Raw genomic sequence first — 21,163 nt, 5'->3', positions numbered from 1 at the left:
TGTACCGTGGATGAGGCATACTGTGCCCCATCAATCTCTAACTGTGGCAGTAATTTTCTTCTTTGGATATTTGAACACTGAGCAAGTAGTTGTTTCCTACTCAGTTTCAGTGTGGGGTTTCTGACCGACCATTCGTCCCACATTCTCTGCATACTCTGCACATTTTCACTGGGTTTGCTCTGATGGTAGCACTCCATCAATGCCATGGTTTTTGATCTCATCCATACTCACCATTTTGCTCCCATAGCCAACTTCACATCAGGGTGTCCTGGTTCCACAACACCCAATGCAAACCTCATTGACCCAGACGACGCTCGAGCTGGTATGGTATATTGGTCTGTGCAGTGCTTATTGTTGAGGTATAAACTTTCAGTGAAAAGATCTTGCCTAAGGGCCCACCTGGTCCTAAATGGGGTTTGAACTCACAACCTTTTTTTTTTTTCTCCCAAAATGGATTTTTTTTTACTGCAATGACTCTTGAGTCAGCATTAGTCAGCTACATGTGCAGTTGCACCATAGTTCCTGAGGGAGGCACTCTAAGATTAGATAGGTGGCTGAAGCCAGCCTGTTTGTGTTACGTTCACGGACTGTTGGGGAGAGTGAGAGTTGCAGAGTTTGGCGTGAGTGACGGCCGCAACAGTAGCCCTGTGTTGATTGATTGTCTGCTTTGCCTAAGTGCAATAAAAAAGCCATTTGGAACGACCTGGAGACGTCTGGTGCTTTGTGGATTGCACAACGTTACACTGGCGTCAGAAGTGGTTGTGAATGCTACAGGCTAGCTCGAGCAGCTGACACCAGGGTGAGCGGCCAGCAACCGGACAACACACACAGCAACGAGGTATATCCGCCAGGAATAAAATGGAGTGGCCAGACTGTGATGCAGAATCGCGCCCACCGACATCCACTGTCAGAAAGACTGCTATGCTGCTTGTGGCTGAAGCCGGGTTTTCCCCAGGACACGCCAGACGCCGCAAGGAAGCTTTGCATGTTCTGCACGGCCATGATGGGTCCAGAACGGCATGTTGCAAGTCACATGATGTAAACAAAGATGGCGGCGCCCTTGGACCGGAGGCACCGGGATTCATAAAATTCTCCGGCAAGACAGCGTGGGAGGTTTTCAAGGCTCAGTTTGAACTGTTAGCCATGGCTGCTGGCTGGTCAGAGAAGCATAAAGCGCTGCAGCTGGCTCTGTGTCTCACCGATGAAGCGGCCGACTGCCTCCTGCTGGTGAGCCCCGAGGAGCGGATGGATTATGGTGCATTGACTGGAGCTCTTCAGAGGCGCTTTGGACAAGTTAGTCAGTGTGTGCTGCTGCACACAGAGTTCAACAGTAGACACAGGCAACCCGGTGAGACCCTTTGCATTCTTGCGAATGACATTGAATGTTTGTGTGGCCGAGCCTATGCTGACATGCCAACGTCAGTGAGGAAAGAGCTTGTCAGAGACCAATTCATGCAGGCCCTCAGTCCCAAAGAGCTGCACATACGGATACAGTTAGCTCACCCATCCACTCTCAGTGAGGCACTAGAGCTGGCTGTGGAAAGAGAAATGGTGAACAACGAGGCTGCAAGGTGCGATGACATGCCAGTGGTGAGAGTGGCAATGGCGACAAGCGTGAAGGGACCAGCAGGCATGCAGTTCGAGTAACCCCTCCCCAGTCACTCACCCCTTTTCGGGACATGCAGCCACGACGCCGCTCCAGGCAGAGTTTCTGTTCACTGTGGGAAGCCTCTCTGTGTCTTTTGCTTTGTGGGTGGCTGAAGTCCAAGACCAATGCATCCTCGGGCTGGACTTTCTTCGGACCATTGGTGGTACGCTGGACCTAGGCAGGGGCTTGCTCATTCTCTCTGGAGGGCACAATGTGCAGCTAACCCCCCCTCCAACATGCACAAATCTCCCAGCCACGACAGTAGCTGCTGTAGATCCAGACCACACATGGCTGTCCGAAACAACCAATGTTCCCACCCTGACCTGTGCCCGTCAAACTGTGGACAGCTCTGACCCACAACTTCCCCCTGTCCAGCCCCCGTTGATGCACAGCAACCCTCCAGAACTTTCCCAACACCAGCCAACAGAGGCTTTCTGCATTAAGGACATTTGGTCCAAGAGCAGTGAGGGACTGAACTATCTACAGAGAGAGACTTTGTGGAAGATGCTGCTTGAGTTTAAGGACATTTTTTCCCTCAATGACAGTGAAGTGGGCCAAACACACCTGGTGCAGCGCGAGATTTACACTGGCGATGCCCAGCCGGTGAAAGTGCGCCCACGACGCCTCCCACTGGTGCACCAAGACGCTGCAGACAGAGAGATAGATGAGATGCTGAGGGCAGGAATAGTGGAACCCTCAGACAGTCCAGGGGGCCTCTGCAGTGGTCATGGTGCCCAAGAAGAAAAGTTCCAGGATGCAGTTCTGTGTGGATTACAGGCCACTGATTAAAGTCACTAAAAAGGACTCTTACCCCCTCCCTAGGATTGATGAATCCTTAGACCTGGTGTCTGGGTCCTCATGGTTCTCATCTCTGGACCTCGGGAGTGGGTACTGGCAGGTGCCATTGTCTGCAGAGTCCAAACCCAAAACTGCTTTCTGCACAGCCAGGGGATTGTGGCAATTTAAAGTCCTAAGTTTTGGTCTCTGTAATGCCCCAGCCACATTTGAGAGACTTATGGACAAAGTGCTGGCGGGTATCCCTCGACAAAAGTGCCTATAGTGTACCTTGATGACCTCTTGGTCCATGGCAACTCCTTTGAAGCAGCCCTGGATTCACTACACCTGGTGTTAAGGCGAGTGGCGGATGCAGGACTGAAGCTGCATCCAGAAAAGTACCACTTTCGTTGGACAGAGGTGTTCCTGGGTCACAAGCTGGGAGAAGAGGGCATCAGCACATTGGAGGAGAAAACTCATGCCATCAAGGATTGGCCCACCCCAAACTGATCAGACCTAGCTCAAAAGTTTTTTGGGGCTAGCCTCCTACGACAGGAAGTTTGTGAGGGGCTTCTCCTCTATTGCTGCACCCCTCTTCGGCCTTTTTCAAAAAGACAGTGTCTTTGATTGGACACAGGACTGTCAAAACGAGTTTGACGCTCTGAGAGCAGCACTGATCGCAGCACTGATCACAGCCCCTGTTCTTGCACCCCCTGATGCAGCCCTGCCATTTGTCTTGGATACTGATGCCAGTAACATTGGACTGGGGGTGGTGCTATCACAGGTAGGACCTGAGGGAGAGAACGTGGTGGCATATTTCAGTTAAGTACTTACCAAGAGTGACTGTCGATACTGCGTCACGAGAAGAGAACTTCTTGCTATGGTGGCCGCAATAAGACATTTCAGATACTACCTGTGTAACACACCCTTCACAATCAGAACAGATCATGCTGCCCTGGACAGGCTGATGGCAGTCAGAGAACCAGAAGGCAAAGCGGCTCGCTGGCTGGAAGAGCTCCAGTCTTTCAACTTCACAATCGCCCACAGAGCTGGGACCCAGCACTCTCAGAGCTGATGCTCTGTCCCGCCAACCATGTGCTGCTGGGGACAGTCTAATGACTCTTGAGACCTGGGCTCTTGGGCCTTGGGCTCTCGGCCCTGCCCGCCCCGGGCGTCCGGCGCCTGGGGTGGACCGGCTCCTGCCGGTCGTGGCTCCGCGGGGCCCCCGGCCGGGGCTTTCCTCTGCCCCGTTTCTGGACCAGAGCGTGGGCGTCTGCCTGGGGGGGCAGCTTGGATCCGGGCTCTGTGATGACCGCCGGCTGTCTGGGCTCTGAGGGCCTCTCTGGCCTGCTTCTGGCCTTCTCAGAGGTCAGAGGTCATATATGCATGATCACTATCACCATCACTGTCACCATCATATTCACATGATCACGTTGATCTTTAATCACTCTTCACATACTGGGTTACCTTGTCTTCTTGTGGTGGTTAGACTAATGGTGATTTGTAGTAGCCCTCTCTTGATGCACGCCCGTAGTTTACTACTAGTTACGACTAGCTATATTCAAAAAAAAAAAAGGGTTTGTGGTGTCCTTGCATTTCCTTCCTCCCCTACACCTCCTTTTATTTTTGTGGCCTGGTCTGCTCACTAATATGGTTTGGAAAAAAAAAAATAAAAAATAAAAAATGTATGTATGGTTCTGTAATTTTCTGTGTTGGTTGTCGGCTCTGTTTTGGTGTTGTCTGGATTGGGGGTTTGGGATTGTTCTTGGTTGCGTGTGGTGCGTCGACAACACTGTTTTGTATTGTGACTTTGTACATAGGTTGTTTGTTCACCCACTTTGGCGTGGGTGATGGCCACAACAGTAGCCCTGTGTTGATTGATTGTCTGCTTTGCCGAAGTGCAATAAAAAAGCCATTTGGAATGACCTGGAGACGTCTGGTGCTCCGTGGATTACACATTACAATACCATGCACATTTGATTCTACATCTTCAAAAACTATTTGACCATGAGGTACGTACAGAGCTTTGTTGGAAGCTTTGACCACTGGCAGCAGCTTCAGAAGAGCCTCCTCTGAAGCAGAGTATTTCTTCAGATCAAACTCCTTCAGATCTTCTTCTGATGACAGTAAGATGAAGACCAGAGCTGACCACTGAGCAGGAGACAGATATCTGGAGAAACTTCCTGATCTCAGGAACTGTTGGATCTCCTCCGCCAGAGAACCATCATTCAGTTCATTCAGACAGTGGAACAGATTGATGCTTCTCTCTGAAGACAGACCCTCACTCAGTTTCTTCTTGATGTACTGGACTGTTTCCTGATTGGTCTGTGAGCTACTTCCTGTCTGTGTCAGTAGACCTCGAAGTAGACTCTGATTGGTCTCCAGTGAAAGACCCAAGAGGAAGCGGAGGAACAAGTCCAGGTGTCCATTTGGACTCTTCAAGGCCTCGTCCACTGCTCTCTGATGGAGATGGTGGAGCTGAGGCTGCTGTGGAGATTGTTGAATGGTTGTTTGTTTCTCTTCCAGCAGGTTGATTCCAGAGTTGATGAAGGTCTGATGGACATGAAGAGCAGCCAGAAACTCCTGAATGCTCAAATGGATGAAGCAGAACACTGTGTCCTGGTACAGGCCACTCTCTTCTTTAAGGACCTGGGTGAACATTCCAGAGTACTTTGAGGCTGCTTTGACATCGATGCCACACTCTGTCAGGTCAGATGGATTGAATATCCCCTTTCCTTTCTGCAGCTGATCAAAAGCCAGTTTTCCCAGATACTCTATCATCTCCCTGCTCTCTGGACTCCAGTGTGGATCTGTGGCAGCTCCTCCATCATACTTGACCTTCTTGACTTTGGCCTGGACCACCAGGTGGTGGATGTACATCTGAGTCAGGGTCTTGGGCAGCTCTCCTCCCTCTCTGCTCTTCAACACCTTCTCCAGAACTGTAGCAGTGATCCAGCAGAAGACTGGGTTGTGGCACATGATGTGGAGGCTTCGGGAGGTCTTGATGTGGGAGATGATCCTGCTGGCCTGCTCCTCCTCTCTGAACCTCCTCCTGAAGTACTCCTCCTTCTGGGGGTCAGTGAACCCTCGGACCTCTGTCACCCTGTCCACACAGTCAGCAGGGATCTGATTGGCTGCTGCAGGTCGTGTGGTGATCCAGAGGCGAGCAGAGGGAAGCAGTTTCCCCCTGATGAGGTTTATCAGCAGAACATCCACTGAGGTGGATTCTGTAACATCAGTGATGAACTCAGTGAGATCAAAGTCCAGAGGGAATCGACACTCATCCAGACCATCAAAGATGAAGACCACCTGGAATTCTTCAAAGCTGCTGATTCCTGCATCTTTGGTTTCAGTGAAGAAGTGATGAACAAGTCCCACCAAGCTGAAATTCTTCTTCATCACATTCAGCTCTCTAAACGTGAATGGAAATATGAAGTGGATGTCCTGGTTGTCTTTGTCTTCAGCCCAATCCAGAGTGAACTTCTGTGTCAGGACTGTTTTCCCAATGCCAGCCACTCCCTCTGTCAGCACTGTTCTGATCAATCAATCAATCAATTTATTTTTGTATAGCCCAGTATCACAACAACAGTTGCCTCAGAGGGCTTCAAGATGTTACATTTGTCGGTAAAAGTAAAAACAGTGAATAAGCATAATGGTAATATGTCAATATTTACAGTAACGAGACAGAACGAAGCAACCACCGCCTTCGACCCTCACATCCGGCAAGAAAAAACTCCAAAAACCCAGTGGGAAAAGAAGAAATCTTGGGGAGAACCACAGTATGGAGGGATCCCTCTCCCAGGGACGGACAGCTTTGGCAACAGCTAGCATGAGACAATAAGAAGTAAAGCCTAGGACTATGTTGAGGACAGTCCGTTGGACGGTCCAGCACAAGAACCACGGATCCCAGCAGTAGAACCGAAGCCAGTCCACGGGCAGGACCGACAGGGGTGTCCTCCCGGTCCGGACGGAGCTTGTTCATAGGCCTTCGTAATAGTGGAGTCAGCAACTGAAACTGGAGAAGACTCCCCCTCGAAGGGGGGGACAACAGGTGAAAAGCAATGAACGGACTAAAGGGAATAACATTCAGACATTAGAGGAGGACAGGGCTCAGTGCACCGTACTTCCCACAGCATTCTAGCTCCTGGGGCAGCTTTGTGGATACTTAACCTGTTTAAACTAGTATTTAGTTAGTATAGTTTAGTTTAGTTTAATTTAGTTTGGTTTAGTTTAATTTTGTTTAGTGTAATTTGGTTTGGTTTGGTTTAGTTTAATTTAATTTAATTTAGTTTAGTTTAGTTTAGTTTAGTTTAGTTTGGTTTACTGTAGTTTGGTTTGGTTTACTTTAGTTTGGTTTGGTTTGTTTTAGTTTAGTTTAGTTTAGTTTAGTTTAGTTTAGTTTGGTTTACTGTAGTTTGGTTTGGTTTGTTTTAGTTTAGTTTAGTTTAGTTTGGTTTACTTTAGTTTGGTTTGGTTTGTTTTAGTTTAGTTTAGTTTAGTTTAGTTTAGTTTAGTTTAGTTTAGTTTAGTTTAGTTTAGTTTAGAATCCCTAGCTGACCTGATCATAGGCTGCATCGAAGAGAAACGTCTTGAGCCTAACCTTAAATGTGGAGACTGTGTCTGCCTCTTTGACACCACTTGGAAGCTGGTTCCATAAAAATGGTGCCTGATAGCTAAAGGCTCTTCCACCTAGTGTCCATTTAGAGACTCTAGGAGTCACCAGTAACCCTGCATTTTGAGAGCGAAGTGCTCTGATTGGTTGATAAGGCGTTAAAGCATCTTGGAGATAGGTTGGAGCCATCCCATTTAGGATTTTGTAAGTGAGGAGAAGGATTTTAAATCTAACTCTAAACTCGACTGGAAGCCAGTGAAGAGATTTTAGAACGGGAGTAATGTGTTCACGTCTTCTAGTTCCAGTTAATAATCTGGCGGCTGCATTTTGAACCAACTGAAAGTTTTTTAATACACTTTTTGGGCAGGCTGCGAGAAGGGAGTTGCAGTAGTCCAATCTCGCAGAAACAAATGCATGGATGAGTTTTTCTGCATCGCTTCTAGGTAAAATGTTTCTTATTTTAGCTATGTTGCGCAAGTGGAAATATGCTGTTTTACAAGCCAGGTTGATGTGTGCTTTAAATGAGATATCCTGATCAAATAAGACCCCGAGGTTCCTCACAGTAGAGGAGGAGGATACACTGACGTTATCTAAGGTAATAATCTGTTTGGATAGACACTCTCTCAGTTTATGGGGGCCTAGTATAATGACCTCTGTTTTGCCAGGATTCAGACGGAGATAGTTCGTAGTCATCCAGGTTTTAATTTCTCTGATACAGTCACTGAGTCTGTCTATTTGATTAGTTTGATCAGGTTTCATAGATAAATACAGTTGTGTGTCATCTGCATAGCAATGAAAATTGATATCGTGACTTCTAATTATGTTCCCTAAAGGAAGCATATATAACAGAAATAAAATTGGCCCGAGCACGGACCCTTGAGGAACCCCATAACTGACCTGGGAGCACGGTGAGGACTGTTGGTTAACGTGAACAAATTGGTACCTATTAGATAAATAGGATTTGAACCAGCAGAGGGCTTTTCCTCTGATGCCAACCTCACATTCTAACCTCTGCAGGAGAATATTGTGGTCGATTGTATCAAAAGCTGCACTGAGGTCTAGGAGAACCAGGATTGAGACTAGACCTGCGTCAGCCGCCAATAGCAAGTCATTAGTGACTTTAACTAACGCAGTCTCAGTGCTGTGATAAGCTCTATATCCTGACTGAAATTTCTCAAATAAACTATTGTCCTGTAGGTGGCGGTAAAGCTGTTTAACCACAACTTTTTCCAGGACTTTTGAAATAAAAGGCAGATTTGATATCGGTCTGTAGTTAGCTAGAATATCAGGATCGAGATTAGGTTTTTTCAGCAGTGGTTTGATTACTGCGAATTTAAATGACTGTGGCACATAGCCATTTTCTAGAGAGGTATTTATTATAGTTATGATCGTATTTAAGATAACTGGAAGGATATCTTTGAAAAGCTTAGTTGGAATTGGATCTAGGAGACAGGTTGAGGTTTTAGAAGACATTACAATTGAAGTAATCTCAGCCCCATTTACTAATGAGAAACTATCTAGTATTTCAGGTATTTCAGGTGGAGGCAGTGGCTGGATTCCCTGAGCTTGATCTGAGGAAAGCGCTTCACTGATTTTACCTCTAATGGTTATGATTTTATCATTAAAGAATTTAAGAAAGTCATGGCAGTTTAAAGATTCTGGGATTACTGGTTCCACTACAGTATGACTGGTTGTCAGTCTGGCTACAGTGTTGAATAGAAACCGAGGGTTATTTTTGTTTATTTCTATTAAACGAGAGTAATATAATGTCTTGGCTTTAAAGAGAATTTGTTTATAGCTTAGCAAGCTACATTTCCAGGCCTTCAGAGATTGTTCTGATTTAGATTTACGCCACAGTCTTTCTAATTGCCGAGTTTTTTGTTTGAGAACACGGGTTTCAGAATTAAACCATGGAGCAACGCGCCTGGGTCGATTGGTTTTCAGCTGCAACGGGGCCACTACGTCAAGGGCAGATTTTAGTGAGTGCATAGCACTGTCAACAAACTGATCACTATTATCACCACTGGCCAATAAGCTCATTTCTGTGAGTTCACAAGATAATGCAGCAAATGCAGGCTGGATCAATTCTTTGTACCGAGCCACAGATTTTTCAGATAATGTCCGTATCAGCTTAATTTTATCTTTTTGAGCACAGTAGTCTTCAATCAAAACCTGAAAAGTAATTAAAAAATGGTCTGAGAGAATAGGGTTCTGAGGGAGAACATTTAGGTCACTGACTTCTATCCCATATGTTAAGACCAGATCCAGGGTGTGCTTGTGACTATGAGTGGATTCATCAACATTTTGAGTGAAACCGATACTATCTAATACTGCAATAAACGCATTACTCAAACTATCACCAGAATCATCCACATGGATGTTAAAGTCACCTATTATAAGGATCTTGTTATGAGTCAATACTATATTGCTTAAAAACTCTGAGAACTCAGTTAAAAAGTCAGAGTAAGGACCAGGAGGTCGATACACAATAATTAATAGCACAGCTTTTTGATTCTTCCAATTTGGACAAGTAAGCGTTAGTATTAAGCTTTCAAAAGAGTTGAATTTAACATTAGTTTTGGGTTTAAGAAGAAGACTGGAGTGGGAAATCACTGCCACACCTCCACCTCGACCTGTTGATCTAGCTGTTTGGAAATTAACATAGGTTGGAGGGGTACATTCATTGAGCCTCACATAATCATCTTGCTGGAGCCAAGTTTCTGTTAGAGCAAGGAGATCAATGTTATTGTCACCGATAAGGTCATTAACTAACAGAGATTTAGTGGAGATTGCTCTAATGTTTAGTAGACCACATTTTATGTATTTCCTACTGGAAAAGTTATTTTGTCTTGTACAGATGTTAAGCTTTTTACCCATTGACTTTTTTTTAATGCTTTGAGCACTATGGACAGACTCAGTCTCTGTTAGCCTAGGTAAACCTCCATGCTTGACTTGTAAAAATCCGGGAGCAGGATTAGTGACGGGATCAACAAGATCAACAGAGGAGTGTTCTACACGACTGCTCTGCGCCCGGGGCTCATAGCTGGATTGTCAATTTAGAGTTCGAAGCCGATCAGCCATATTGTGAGCTAAAAGGGCTGCACCATCCAAAGTTGGGTGGATGCCGTCCCTGCGGATGAGCCCAGGCTTTCCCCAGAAGGTGCACCAGTTGTTGATTGGTTGAGATCTTCCAGGTGAGGCTTTGAAGATGTCTCCTGGTCTGATGCTTGTCTCTGCTCCTTCTGCTGTCCTGGATGCTGTTTGAATCTGTCTGACCTCATGTTCCTGATTGACCTCTGCAGTCCCTCCCTCTGTGATGTGGAGCTCTGTGTAGATCTGGTTCAGGAGGGTGGACTCTCCTTGCTTAGCAACCCCCTCAAACACACACTGGGACCTCTTCTTCAGGCCATATTTCAGCTTCTGTTGACAGATTGGAAGAGCCGTTCCTGAAAAGAAGAAAGCATGACTGAGTTGAGTGATTTTATCAATAACTGTGAAGATGAAAGTGTGTTGGAAGAGGTGGTTCTCCTCCATCAGATCCACCCAGCTCATCAGTCGAGAACAGCTTTTGATCTCATATAGATGTTTACATGGCAAGCAGACCAGAGTTCAGAAACTCTCAATGTGATTTTTGTTCTCTACTTTCCGATAAGAACAAATCTTCTTACTTCTCCACAGACGCTGAGCCAGCTGCTCCTGCTTCATCCTCCTCAGGAAGTCCAGTATGATCCTCAGAAATGACTCTCTGCTGCTCCTCTGCTCTGCATCCTCATCCTCCCTCTCACTCTCTGAGCATGCTGGGTAATCTGGACTCAGGAGCTTCTTCATCTTCTTCAGCTCCTTCTTCATGGAAGTCACCATGTTGTCCTCCAGCATCTGGAACACAGAAACATCTGGAGTTGACTTTGAGCTGAATCTGACGACAGATTGCCACTGTTACCACTACAGTCAACAACAAAGTCACTATTACTGTCTCTATAACTTTGTGTGTATCCCTGATGTGACAGTAAAGTGTTGAATGGAGACTTGTTCTCACCATAAAGATGGAGTCCAGATGTGTTTGATGCTGAGGGGCGGAGCCTCCACGGAGAACCTGGGAGCTCTGCTGGCTGATGCTGCGGAAACATGTTGACTTTGTTCAAGCTGCTGTGTGTGGTGATCACATATCCTGACAAAAAACTCATATTCTCACCCCTCAGCAGCAGGTCTTGGTCCTGATTTAAAGGTGGGGGGTTCTGGCATAGACCAGTCACTCTTCATGGACACACAGCTGGATGGAAATCCAGAGTTAGAGCTGAAAACAAACACAACATCAGGAACAGACTGACTGGAAACATGGAGGAACATTGGAGCAGAAAGAACAGAATTGTGACTTTCACATGGACTTGGATGATTGTCTGAGTGAGATCTTGGTCAACACTGTTGCCCTCATTTATCAAACGAATGTATGTCAGAACACTGGACATAGAGACATATCCACACTATGATTGACATTTATCAATATGGAGATGAGCGTATGGTAAAATGAAATCTCACAACAGATCTGACATCATGCACTGAAGTTTAAGTCAGTGGTGTCGTCTTTGTGATGCAGCACAACAAAACCTGGCTTGGTCTGAAAATAAGTATTAAGCAAACCTCAAACATGTCAAAGCTCAAAAACATGCTAAAAAATTAAAATGGGTTGCCTGTGATGAGAAATTTTTGCCAGCTAAATTTGACAAAACATACAAACATTGGGCAAAAAAAGGGGCTACAGCATGGTGTGTTCTGGAAAAATAATGGCCAGCTGGAGAGTTTCCAAAATCTGAAACAAAAATACCAGTTTGACAATTATGATTTTTTCCATGACCTACAAATGAGAGATTATTACAAAAGTAAAATCCAGGTAAATCCCCCCACAGAAGAGAATTCACTCATTCAAACCATGGTTAAAGCATATAAAGGCAGTGATATCACAATAATTTCAACGCTATACAAAGGTCAAATTGGCATGAGAAAGCATACTACTCGAAAAGTTAAAGAAAAATGGGAAAAGGAATTAAATATTGAAATTGATGATGAGGATTGGCAAGATATGTGGAAATGTCACCAAACAACCACCAGTTCTCGGGTATGGAGGGAATTTGCCTGGAAAAATGTAATCAGGTTTTTTATTACACCCAAAGTAAAAAGTAAACAATTACAGATACAACAGAGATGTTGGCGTGAATGTGGGACAGTAGATGTAGACCATCCTCATGTATTTTGGAAATGTTCAAAACTTGAAGAATTTTGGAAAAACACATACAATGTCCTATGTAAAATGTTGAGTTAGACCTAAACGAAACGAAACGAAACGAAACGAAACGAAACGAAACGAAACGAAACGAAACGAAACTAAACTAAACTAAACTAAACGAAACGAAATGAAACTAAACTAAACTAAACTAAACTAAACTAAACTAAACTAAACTAAACTAAACCAAACCAAATTAAACTAAACTAAACTATCTAAACTATAACTAAATACTAGTTTAAATACTAAACTATCCACAAAGCTGTCCTAGGAGCTAGAATGCTGTGGGAAGTACGGTGCACTGAGCCCTATCCTCTAATGTCTGAATGTTATTCCCTTTAGTCCGTTCATTGCTTTTTACCTGCTGTCCCGCCCTTCGAGGGGGAGTCTTCTCCAGTTTCAGTTGCTGACTCCACTATTACGAGGGCCTACGAACAAGCTCCGGCCGGACCGGGAGGACACTCCTGTCGGTGCTGCCCGCGGACTGGCTTTGGTTCTACTTCTGGGATCCGTGGTTCTTGTGCTGGACCGTCCAACGGACTGTCCTCAACATAGTCCTAGGCTTTACTTCTTATTGTCTCATGCTAGCTGTTGCCAAAGCTGTCCGTCCCTGGTAGTGGGATCCCTCAATACTGTGGTTCTCCCCAAGATTTCTTCTTTTCAGCTTCAGACATATCAGAGCACAGAAGAGACAGAGGACATGGCCCTGTGGGGACTCCTAGTCTTCGTAATCACCGCACCAGTCGGTGGTGCAATGACTGCAGCCAGTGACCTTTTCTGCAGAGCGGATGACTATTTGCAGTTTGTTCTTGTCTCTGGCCGTGGCTGCAGCGGACCAGACAGTGATGAAGGAGGTGAGGATGTACTCGATGATGGAGGAGTAGAACTGCACCATCATCATTTGATTACTTCATATAGGGAAAACAAGTCCTTCTCTGCATGAACAATCCATTTCTGGTCAGAAATGTCAAAGAGTATGCTGTGGAAGCACAATAAATCTTTCCATGGCCCACAGTTGCTTCATAGGAAAGTGACCAAATCGACCTGCAAGAAAGCACTGCAGATAATTTCCCTGTGGTTCAGAAGATGGCTCTTCACATTCTGATGATGTTTGGATCAACCTACCAACTCAAATCTGCTTTCTCAACAATGAATGTAGCTGAAATCGAATTGTAAGTTAAGTACCAGGTACTTGAATAAAGTACAAAATGACAACCAGAACAACGAAAGGGGGGCACATAACTCTTCCAACTACGAGGAGCTTGCCCTTGATCGCCACCGAGAAAACCAGCCCAGGTGTGCCGAACCCGGGCACGGCCACTTGTACGATGAACACTGAGGTGTTCAAAACAGAGCTTCTGCATTGTCTGCTCAACGACTTGTTAGATACTTTAAAACAGGGGTGGGGAATCCTGGTCCTGGAGGGCCGCAGACCTGCATGTTTTCCATGTCTCCCTGCTTCAACACACCTGAATCGAATCAAGATTCATGGCCAAGTCCAGCAGAAAGCCAGATAAGGAGCCTCATTGCAATCAGCTGTGTTGAAGCAGGGAGACATGGAAAACATGCAGGGCTGTGGCCCTCCAGGACCAGGATTCCCCACCCCTGCTTTAAAAACTGAGATCTGACTGAGATAGCAAAGGATCGGGGTGACAGCGAACAAAATGCCGGTGACCATGGAACTGTTCAGATGTTGAGGTGTCAAAAAAAAAAATAGATGTCAGTCACCATTTTGCTTGAACTTGCTTCTCTGCAGAAAAAGCTCCTTGTCTCTATTTTATGGTCAAAATTTGGCATTTTCATTGAAACCACTCTTTGTTCTACTGCCGATTACTAAAGATCGAAAAAGGCTAGAAAAAAATGTGGTTTTTTTTCCTGATGAAAGAAGAGAGTCTAAGGGGTTCTTTACATGGGTTGAATGCTTATGTAGTCCTTAAACTCAATTTTCTGTGGGCCTTGAAATTTCTGTGAAACTGCCCCAAAACTGGCAGTATGGAGCTGTCTGCTCCATACTGCTGGCAGTCAATGAGTTAATATCAACCTGATAATATCAAACTGATTCAGCCTTCAAAATTTGGCATAGAAATAGATTGGTCTTTCTCAAGGAACCTTTTGTGAAAGGAACATTGATTTAATTTGAGACACTACAATAAAACTACAACATCCCTAACATTCATTTGTATAGGTTTCTACAAATTAGAAGATAAAAGTAGTACTGATGACATCCCGACTTTAAATCCGTATAGAAAAGGGAATAGTTCCAAGATTTCTACCATGACACAAAACATCAATCCAATCTCATGGAGCGAAACTAAATCTGTATGGGAAGAGGACCTAAATATTGATCTCACTGAGGAGTCTTCGCAGCTGTGTCTGAAAAATGCTCATACTTCCTCCATTTGTATGAGACAATATTTGATTCACTGTAAGGTGGTACATTGATTACACTATTCTAATGACAAGCTTGCAAAAATATATCCTAACCTTGGTCCCTCCTGCATAAGATGTCAGCAGAGCCGAGCTCCTATGGGTCACATGTTTTGAAGCTGCGAGGCTTTGAGAAGTTTCAGAAAAAGACAAATGTGCATACATGTGTAAAAAGTTGATAGCACCTTCCCCATTTATTACAGTCTTTGAATTTCCACCCCTCAGAGGACACTGTCTCTGCACCACAGGGAAAGGCAATAGCCTTCACCTCATTAATAGCCTGAAGACTGATGCTTTTTCAATGGAAATCAGACAAGCCTCCCTTTTTTAACAGCTGGACTGAGGAAATGCTTTCTTTGTTAAAGCTACAAAAACTTAGATACAGTAGAGCCAACTGCCAGAAAAATATCAGAACTACCTGATCTCTTTTCATGAAATTTGTAAAAAACCTGTGTCAATTTGAAAATATGTCTTTTCTTTTCAATGCAGTTTATGACGTCATACTTGTGTAAGGGAAGAATAACCAATTTGCTTTGTTTGTTTATTTGTATGAGTGTGTATTCACTTATATATTTGTAGCTTTGTTTATTTCAGGCTCAGGGCCATGGACCTTCTGAACAAGATCATAGGCTACCCAGAACCTTCCTGCTGTGATACAGGAGTGCAAACTGCTTAACACCATTCTAGTGTGGAAATTCCATTTTTGATTACAATCACCATGTGATAGTTACCAGGTGTAACTTTGTCCACTCACGACTGTAAACAGATTGTTCTAAATGTTTTAGAAACCTGAATTTTGACCTTATCCTCAATATTACTTGAATGTAAACATAGCCATATAAATGCAGAGGTTTGAACTGGAACTGCTCTCTCAATACTAAATGCAATGTTGGAGCTGTAAAATGTCACATGTTCCATTTGGTTCTTTATATTTCTTTAACAATGTTCACTTTGCACTGAAGTGAAGTCAGAAGTTTGATATTCTGCTGAAGATTGTTCAGGAAACTTTCATCTCAGAAAAAAGGGTGAAAGATTTACTGTTCAGTGATTTTAAATGAAGGGGAAAAGGGGGAAAACAAAAGTTGGGAATAAAAACAGAAAAGGGAAAAGACAACAGTTAAAGCTCATAACTAGCTCATCATGACAAAAACAAATGGAGTGACAGGGAGACGATGTGTGTCATGTTCGATGAATCATTTAGTAAATAATGACAGAAAATGCACAACGCCAGATAAAAGAAAACCTACTGAGACTCTGAGGAAGGAGATTCTCTGAAGTCTATCAGTTTGTCTTTGGACCAGTGAGTCTTGATGGATACACAGCTGGCTTCAGATCTTGGATACATCCTACAAGAAAGCATATTCAATTTTGAGTGAATGAGAACCAGAAAGATCGATTGTTACTATCTTAAATGTCTGATTCCACATGTGGGCCAAGAGGAATATGTCAGATGTCACAAGTTGGATGGGGGTCCCTGATGACCGCGATTGGTAAACACTGCTTTAGTTCACAGGTTTCAAACTCAGTTCCTGGATTGCCACAGCCCTGCATGTTTTGTTTTGTTTTGTTTTGTTTTGTTTTTTGGCGCCCTGCTTCAACACAGCTGATTGTAATGAGGCTTGTTGTCAGGGTTGCTGCTCAACCTGGTAAAGGCACCTTCTTTGAGATTCAGGTGTGTTGAAACAGGGAGAGGTGGAAAACACACAGGACTTCATCCCTGCAGGAAGTGAGTTTGACACTCCAGCTAGGTCCTCATGGGAGATCAGACAATAAAAATAAAGACTCATCAAATTCATCGTGTGAACATCATCTGGTTAAAAAAAAAAAAAAACAAAAGTCAAGTGATTGCTCCAGTCAAGCAGACGAGACAAAAGCAGCAGCAAGCAGAGACAATAGGGAGGGAGAAGCAAGTAGAGAGCGATACAAAAAGTGCCCACCTCCTCCGAGAGCCAAGCAAGAAGGTGTGACATCAGGGATAGTTCCTCTGGATAGGCAGATAGCAGACCCCAGGGGGGTGTGCTCCAACTATAGGGGGATCACACTCCTCAGCCTCCCTGGGAAAGTCTATTCCAGGGTACTGGAGAGGAGGATTCGACTGATAGTCCAACCGCGGATCCAGGAAGTACAATTGTCCAGGTCGTAGAACCCTGGACCAGCTCTAGACCTTCCTTAGGGTGCTCAAGGATTCATGGGAGTTCGCTCAACCAGTCCACATGTGTTTTGTGGATTTAAGCCAGCCACACACTACAGGATTTTTTCAATCTTCCCCGATTCAGACACCACACACTACACGACAGCAGAGGACAGACCGTACCCGATCTTCCCCTCCTGATCGTCTAGTGTGCGGTGTCACTCCGGAGCAGAACACACACTAGCAGATTCTTCAGCCGAGAATCGGCTCCTCACTCCTCCAAATCTCACATCGTCCAACGTGACTTTGTGCTGTTTCCCTTCATTGCTGTTTTTACATTCACTGTCCACTTTCAATAATAAGTGGAGAACTCATTCGTTCCCTCAGTTCATTCATTCACATTGGTATCGCTCCTTCAGTGCAGACCCCCACCCGCCGTGCGCACGGAGCACGGACTGTCAGCACCTTGTTAGAAAATTTAAATGTTCCAGTACAGAAGAGGGAAACATAGTTTCAGGTCATTTTATTATAATTTACATTTAATAATAATTCAGCTTATTAGCTAATCTGTTTGTGTGTTTTTTTTTGTTTTTTTTTTACTTTTGAGTCCCGAGTGCAGCAGTAGAATAAAGTTATTAGCAGACCGTGTCAAATAAAAGCTACTTTTTTAAATAATCAAATATCTTAAATCATTCTTTATGTCCACAGATTTGATAGTTTAAATCAGAGTAAAAATACGTTGATTAGGAAAGTTTCATTATAGTCCGCTCTGTCTCTGAGGGCACGGAATCAGTGGAAAGTTTTTTTTTTTTTCTTTTATTATTATTTTTTTCTTCCCCATTCTTCCGTGATGGTTAATAACGGAGATGAATTAAAACATTGGGATTATTGCAGGACTGGCGGAGATGCAGATATTAGATCAGAGTTTGGGTCTGAATGGAGGATCCGGTTCATCCAGGAGCGACAGGATGAACCATCACTTTCTGCACGGCTGAGTTTAGAAGCTCTGGCTTTTCTGTTTCACTGTCATATAGTGAATATATTTCACAGACATATATTCATCCAGCTCTGACAGCTGTGAGTGGATGTTTTTAATCAGCGGCACCTTGGTGAGACGGAGCTGTTCATCCAATCAGGAGGCTTTATTTCGAGGGTGTGGACAGCTCTACTCGGAGCTGATCGGCGCCTCTCGGAGCGCACCACACACTACAGGATTTGCGATCGGAAATATTGAACATGTTCATTATCTCCGATCTCCCCTTCCGACGCCTCCCGAGAGGCTCCGACCGGAAAAAATCTCTCGGAACACACCGCACACTACACGAAGATCGGACCCGAACTCATTTGCATACTCCCGACAATCGGACCCTGTCGGCCTCGATCGGGAGGAGAGGATCGGGGCAAAATTCGGCCCGATTATCCTGTAGTGTGTGGAGGCCCTTAGAGAAGGCGTTCGACTGCATCTCTCGTGGTATCTTGTGGGGGGCGGGGCTTTGGGAGTATGGAGTCCGGGGCCCCTTGTTAAGGGCCGTCAAGTTTCTGAATAACCGAAGGAGGAGCCTGTTCCACATTGAAGACAGTAAGTCGGAGCTGTTCACAGTGCATGTTGGACTCTGGCAGGGCTGCCCTTTGTCACCGGTTCTGTTCATGATCTTTATGGACAGAATTTCTAGGTGCAGTCGGGGGCTGGAGGGGGTCTGGTTTGGGGACCACAGGGGTTTGGGTGCCACAGGACCGTTGGATCCTCCAGGAAGAATTGGAGGAAGTCTCTGGGGACAGGAAGTCTGGACATCCCAACTTTGGCTGAATCCCATTTCACCCCTTAGCTCTCCGTTTTGCGCATTTACGTGGATGGGTAGGGGTGTCCCGATTGTCATTATGACGGAGGGGTAGGGGCAAGGGGTAGGGCTATTCACCCCTCCAAACGGAGATTCTCCCGAGGCACACTCCAAACGGAAGGGTATGACAGATTTCCCAGAAAGTCGTGCAAGATCGGCAGGATGGCGGCGTCCGTAACGAAAGAAGTTCATAACTTTAAGTATTATCTCAATGAATAAAGTTTTGAAATGTAAGAAAAACATTGACTACGTTTACATGCAGCTAAAATTCGGGTTCAGGTCAATATCTGGGTTTCTGAAACATTAGGAAAACCCTGTTTACATGCTTTAACAAATAGAGAGTTACCCTGTTTACAAGTCAGCGCATTCAATCGGGATATCCCTTTCCAAACCACGGCACACGTCATGCTGTTCTCAGAACAAAACAGCTCTGACCGGAGCGGCTTTGTGTTGCCAGATTGGGTGGGGTTTCTGCACCAAGCAGGCTGCTTTTTTGAACACGTTGGATGGGTTGAATAAATGATTATGTGTTTATGACGTGTTTTTTATCATAAAAATACGATTTTAACGTGCATTTTAAACCGAGATGGAGGTTTAGGCTGCTTTCTACGAGTTTCAGATTTTTTTATGGCCTAAAGCAACAGATCTGGCAACCTCCTCCACTGGACTGCAGAGGCAGACGCTGCGGTGACTCCGTTCTGTGGACGGAACGCAGACAGAACGGTTGTTCTGTTGTTCATGATTTTTCTGCAGGCCGTACAAATCGCCGACTTTCAGAAGGAAGCATGTGCGATGTGCGCGCTAGGAATAACAGTTCGTATCGTGCGTTACGGAAGCCTCACACGGACAAAAGTGCGGTGAGTTTCGCACCTACTCGTTGCTGGACTCAAAAGACCATGTTTCATTGCGGCTGGCACATGCGCAGAACCAAAAACAATGTCCCTTAACTCGTTATCTGTTTACACGGCGGCACTTTCGAGTTTGAAAAGGAGTAACCCAGCGGTCTTTATCAGGTTTTACAAATCATGAAAACTAGCTTTTCCGGGTTTTGGCGGGTGTTTACATGGCCATGCGCTGCTGGGTTATTGCCAACATTCGAGTTTGAAAAGGGTTTGAAAAGGGTTACTGGCTGCATGTAAACGTACTGATTCTTCTTCGACAAACAATTGTCGCATCTGCAGCAGCGACTACTGATGACATACATCGAAGGGGTGTCCCAATTCAGAGGGGTTTACTTTCGGCCCGAACCCCTTAGAACTCCATTTCAAAGGGGCAGGGGCAAGGGGTAGGGCTCAGGGGTAGGGATAGAAAGAGAAATGGAACTGGGCCTTAGACTGCTGCCCCCACCACCTGGTCCCAGATAAGTGGTAGAACATAGACGGAAGGATGGATGGATTCTTCTTTTGAATCAAAATGGGCTAAATAATCCAATTAATGAATATAATTAAAAGAATAACAAACATGGAAAAAAAAAGATTGACATAGTATTTTGCAGCAAATGTTTTTTTTTTCGAACACTAGAACATCAGCAAAATTAAAAGCAATAGTCTTTAAGAACACCTTTTTTCATTTAGAGAAAAAAGGGAAGAAGAGAGGGGTGGAGGGGTGATTTCAGAAATAAAAGATAAAGAATGTAGATTTATTCTAGTTAAGGTTAAACTGGATCATCAAGAAAAAATAAAAGTGTACCAATCTCTGTTTATGTAGGAAAGGCTGGGTCCAGGTCCAAGTCCAAGTCCTCGTCCAGTTCCCGGTAATGGATTCCTCCTATGAGAAAACATTCAACTTGGAGTGACTGAGAACAAGAAACATTGGTGTGTGTGTGTGTGTGTGTGTGTGTGTGTGTGTGTGTGTGTGTGTGTGTGTGTGTGTGTGTGTGTGTGTGTGTGTGTGTGTGTGTGTGTGTTGCAGTGCAGCAACAGTTCAAGGCCAGTTGAGTTTTTTTTTCAGCTTTCAGAGGAAGTAGAGTCTCTGGTGGATTTCTAGACCAGGTTTGAGGTCTTGACAGTCCAGGATATTTAGCTGAAAACACTGACTCCAAGGAGAATCACACCCTCCACCCTTTCCACAGCTTTTCCATCAGTGTTCAGGGAGGGGTTTGCTCTTCTCAAGTCACTCTTTTCAAGTCCTTGGTCAAGAATCAAGTAAACTTTATTGTCATACCAGTTCACATTGACATGTTTGTGGCACGAATAGGGGGTACTCGGGTCCCGGGTAAGAAGCCTAACTCTCGGCGAGTAAAAAACAAAGGATACTAATAATAATAAAGATAAAACATAAATAATAATAGTAACAGTATTTACAGACAGTGTTGCACCGTATATATTAGACCCTCCAGAAAAACGCGATCATGTGATCGCATGAATTCACGCATAAATCACCGTTTTGCCGCTGATTATGCAGAGGCCACATATTTTCCAAAAGCTTGCATAATCCCCGCATAATAATGTCACAT

General features: G+C 44.7%; 2 protein-coding genes and 1 pseudogene across 2 annotated transcripts in view; all 3 read right to left on the bottom strand.

Annotated features, from left to right (window-relative positions):
• Positions 1–21,163, bottom strand: part of LOC115382176 (NACHT, LRR and PYD domains-containing protein 3-like) — a 1,518,151-nt gene that overhangs the window by 1,189,023 nt on the left and 307,965 nt on the right. The window lies entirely within an intron of this gene.
• Positions 1–21,163, bottom strand: part of LOC115382198 (NACHT, LRR and PYD domains-containing protein 3-like) — a gene marked incomplete at its 3' end in the record, with an annotated part of 406,576 nt that overhangs the window by 124,517 nt on the left and 260,896 nt on the right. The window lies entirely within an intron of this gene.
• The window catches only part of LOC115382173 (NLR family CARD domain-containing protein 3-like), a 61,434-nt pseudogene that overhangs the window by 29,524 nt on the left and 10,747 nt on the right, over positions 1–21,163 (bottom strand).

This window comes from Salarias fasciatus, chromosome 23, assembly GCF_902148845.1.
Source record: "Salarias fasciatus chromosome 23, fSalaFa1.1, whole genome shotgun sequence".
Taxonomy (NCBI): Eukaryota; Metazoa; Chordata; class Actinopteri; order Blenniiformes; family Blenniidae; genus Salarias; species Salarias fasciatus.
The sequence above is the reverse complement of the archived record's forward strand: the minus strand, read 5'-3'. Positions and strand labels throughout refer to the sequence as shown.